This window comes from Benincasa hispida, chromosome 11, assembly GCF_009727055.1.
Source record: "Benincasa hispida cultivar B227 chromosome 11, ASM972705v1, whole genome shotgun sequence".
NCBI classification, from domain to species: Eukaryota; Viridiplantae; Streptophyta; class Magnoliopsida; order Cucurbitales; family Cucurbitaceae; genus Benincasa; species Benincasa hispida.
The window spans coordinates 51,587,071-51,591,692 of record NC_052359.1 but is presented as its reverse complement, the minus strand read 5'-3'; the positions used below and the strand labels follow the sequence as shown (position 1 = coordinate 51,591,692).

General features: G+C 42.0%; 1 non-coding gene across 1 annotated transcript; it reads left to right on the top strand.

Moving 5' to 3' along the window:
* The first annotated feature begins 3,565 nt into the window (after nt 1-3,565).
* Nucleotides 3,566-3,672, top strand: LOC120092258. Its single transcript, XR_005485968.1, has one exon. It is a non-coding gene; the product is annotated as a small nucleolar RNA R71 (small nucleolar RNA).
* The last annotated feature ends 950 nt before the right edge of the window (nt 3,673-4,622 follow it).

Below are 4,622 nucleotides of genomic sequence, written 5' to 3'. Positions count from 1 at the left end.
ATCTGGTCTGACCCCCTCTTATAAAGATTTGGCGCATCCCAATAATATGATCTGCATTCTTGTCTGAGCCGCATCTTTTGGTGGTTTGTATAGTCTTTGGGAAATTCACCAGATGCGCATCACAAACCAGAAAATTGACCACGTCCATATACCATGGCAATTCTTCAATTTTAAATAGCTACTCGTCTAGGAAAGTTGTGTTCACCTCTGACTGGTTGCAGTCAACTTCTAGATTTTCTAATCTGGATAAATGGTCCGCAACCTGGTTCTCCGTCCCCTTGCGATCAATAATTTCCATGTTGAATTCCTGGAGGAGGAGAACCCATCTAATCAATCTCGGCTTCGCATCTTTCTTTGTCATCAAATATTTTATCATCGAGTGGTTAGTGTGAATGATTACTTTAGTTCCCAACAGATAAGCTTTGAATTTTTCCAACGCAAATATCACCACAAACAATTCTTTTTCTGTGGTCGTGTAATTTGTTTGAGGAGGGTTCAAGGTTTTACTCGCATATGCGATGGGATGTAGCATTGTTTTCTTCTTCTACGCCAGCACTACTCCCATCGCATAACCCCTTGCATCGCACATTAGTTCAAAGGGTTGTGTCCAATCTGGTGCGATCAACACAGGTGCGGTTGTTAATGCATTCTTCAATATTTTGAATGCGTTGAGGCATTGGTCATCAAAGTCAAACTTTCTTTCTACCTCCACCAACGCACTCAGTGGTCGTGCAATCTTTGAAAATTCTTTCACAAAACGTCTATAAAAGCCAACATGTCCTAAAAAGCTTCTGACAACCTTCACATTCGCTGGAGGTGGAAGCTTTTCAATCGCCTCAATCTTTGCCTTGTCCACCTCCAGCCTATCCTTGGAGACTTTGTGCCCAAGCACAATACCTTCCTTTACCATGAAATTGCATTTCTCCCAATTCAGCACGAGGTTCATTTCTTCACATCTTTTCAATATCTTCTCCAGGTTGTTGAGACAGACTTTGTATGTTTGCCCATACACCGAGAAGTCGTTCATGAAAATTTCCATAGAATCTTTGAGATATTCAAAAAAGATGGCCATCATACACCTCTGGAAAGTGCTCGGCACATTGCATAAGCTGAACGACATGCGTCGAAATGCAAATGTTCCATACGGGCAGGAGAATGTGGTTCTCTCTTGATCTTCAGAAGCAATCATGATTTGGTTATAGCCGACATATCCATTCAAGAAGCAGTAGAAATCATTTCTAGCTAGGCGGTCTAGCATCTGGTCGATAAAAGGCAAAGGGAAATGATCCTTCTTTGTTGCTGCATTTAATTTTCGATAGTCCATGCAAATCTGCCATCCAGTGACGCTTCTTATTGGTATCAATTCGTTATTTGCGTTGGGGACTATCGTCATCCCTTCTTTCTTCGGCACGCATTGCACGGGGCTAACCCACGTGTTATTGGCTATTGGATAGATAATTCTCGCATCTAACCACTTTATTATCTCCTTCTTTATGACCTCCTTCATCGTAGGGTTGAGTCTGTATTGATGTTCGATCGATCCTTTGTGATTCTCTTCGAGACTAATCCTATGCATGCAGTATACGGGGCTGATTCCTCTAATGTCTACAAATGTCCAACCAATTTCTTTTACATACTTTCTTAGGATGCTTAGTAGCACATTCTCTTGATCTTCATTAAGTGCAGAGGAAATTATTACCAGTAGCTTTTCATTCTACCCCAGAAACGCATACTTCAGGTGGTTTGGAAGGGTCTTCAACTCTATTATTGGTGGTTGTTCCAAGGATGGTTTTGTTGTTTTTCTCTCTCCATTTGTTGTCAGTTTGTCTTCTTTGGATGCGATCATCTCATCTTCTTTGGTTGTCTTTTCTATGATCGCATTGCATGTTACTATGGATGCGGTTGCATCCTCATCTTCATTTTCATCTTCAGACTTTTCTTCTTCATTCAAACTTGGTTCATCATCGGATTCATTGAGATCTTCTTCATAAGGATATTTCATGGCTCGGATAATGTCAAACCTGAGCTTCTGTCATGCTCAGTGTGATCTATCATCTGTACACATCAATCTAGGCATGACCAGTGGATAGGAATGTTCGTCCCAATATGATGGGTACATCCTTGTCTACTTCATAGTCCAGGATGATGAAGTCTGCCGGCAATATAAATTTGTCGATTGTAAATAGAACAAACTTCACCTTCCCTTCTGGATGCACAAGGGATCTATCAGCTAATTGAAGAGTCACTGTCGTGGGCGCCAGCTACCCGACATTCAGCTGCTTGAAAATTAACAGGGGCATTAAGTTGATGTTGGCCCCGAGATCGCAAAGCGCTTGACCGATGTATAACCCTCCAATAGAGCAAGATATAGTGAAACTTCCAGGGTCGTGCATTTTCGATGGGATTATGGATTTTGAACTTTGCGTCAATGCCAACGTTGCAAACTTACCAGTGATTTTCTTCGTCATCACCATATCCTTCAGAAACTTGGGCATCTGTTCAATCACTTCAGTGAACGAAATGTTAATATGCAACTGTTTTAGCATATCCATGAAGCGTTGATACTGTACCTCATCATTTTTCCTCTTTTTGAGTCTCTGAGGGAATGGTGGCAGCTATATTCTCACGATCCCCTGCTCTTTCGGCTTCGAGGTGGATGCAATCTCTGGTTCCATCGCCGTCTTTTCTTCTGTTTCTCCTCGAGTCAATGCAATCTCCGGTTCCATTTCAATTGGAGCAATCCGTCTAGGCTCCTTCTCCTCTGCCACAGTTCTTCTGCTCTACAACGTCACAATTTGACATTGCTATTTTCCCGTACCCCCTGGGTTGCCCGGGAGCTCTGTTGAACTCGGCAATGCCCCTTGCGGTCTATTATTGAGTTCGCCCGCAATCTGGCCTATTTGAATTTCCAGGTTGCGAATAGACGTCGCTTGATTTTGAAGCACTGTTTCATTTTTTTTCAATATATTGCTTCAACAAACTCTCCAAAGATGAAGATTGTGGCACCTGCGAACTGCTGGCTTGGTTTTGTACTTGACCTTTGTTTGCGGGAAAAATCCTTGTGGCCCTCCATTTTGCACCACTGATTGAAAATTTTTTTGTTGATTTTTCCACACGAATTTAGGGTGGTTTCTCCACCCAGGGTTGTACTGTTGGAAAATGGATTATTCTTCACAAAATAGACTGACTGTGGGTTTTCTGAGCATTTCTCCATTAGATGGCTTCACCGCAAGTAGCACAACTTGCGATCGTCTTGTTGATTGCATTGACTTGCCCACTATGCGTTTCTAGGCTACTGATTGTGATTCCTTGTATCAAATTCATCATCGTAGTCATTTGGTTCTGAAGGGATGCGATGGCCCCGTTATTCACATTACTATCCTTGATTCTCAATCTTTGATCACTTTCTCTCCAGTCTTCATGATTTTTAGAAATGTGATCAAGGATATTCCTGGCCTCATCATAAGTTTTATCAAGTAAACCTCCAATTGCTGCCGCGTTGGCAGCCGTCTGCGATGTAGGGTTCAATCAGTGGTAGAAAATTTCCATCTGTAAGCAATCTGGTAAGCCATTATGTGGACAATATCTTACCAGCCTCTTAAACCTCGCCCAGGAATCACTGAGCGATTCGTCAATATCTTGTTCAAAATTTGTGATTAGCTTCCTCCTTCTGGCATTCTCCGTTGGAAGGAAGTACTTCTTTATGAACTTCTCAACTACTTGTTCCCATGATGTAATCTCCCCTAGTTGAGAGAATAAGCCCATTTTCGTGCCTGGTCATACAACGAAAATGAAAACAATGTTAATCAAACCTCCTCAGCGGAGAAATTTGGGAACACAAACGTGTTATAGATCTCAATGAAACTTCGGAGGTGGACGTGCGGATCCTCGCCACGCCTATCGCTAAACTGTCCGATTGTTTGGATCATCTGCAGCATCACCAGTTTCATTTCGAACCTCGATCCGTCAAGAGCTTTCCTCATGATTCCTGGGGAGAAATCATATAGGTTGGGTGACGCATAGTCTCAAATGAGCCTATTGCGATTGTTCGCCAATAGGATTGGATTCGCCATGATATTATTTGCATTTAGTGCTCTATTTTCTTGTTGTTCCACCATGTTTGGATCTTTCTCTTGTTGTTGTTGATGGCGGCTGTCTCTTCTTCTTCTTCGGAACGTTCTCTCGATCTTTGAGTCGTAAATGGGCTAAGGATTTTGTCCTTCGCTCATACAATACCCTCTTCTTCCCTTACCTAAGGAGAAGTAGTGCACAGAGACGGAGAGTCTGCAAAGAAAATAAAAAAGTTACTGTTAGCACAATGTATTGCCAAAGTCCCTGGCAACGGTGCCAAAAACTTGTTGCGTGTTGTTCATGCGATGAAATAATGGTGTAGAATGTGATGGTGGAATATGCGTTGTGCAGGCAAGTTTTCTCAGCAAGATCCAAGTATAAATCCTACTGAGTTTCCTGGTAAGCCCAGGGTCGAACACAGAGACTAAGGAAACAGTATGCGATGGTAATTTTTTATTACTTTGCGGTAACAAATAAATTAATGCGTTGGTTGGTATGTTGTTTGAAGTATAAACTTTATGCAGCAGAGTTGAGAAACGAGTTAATAATAC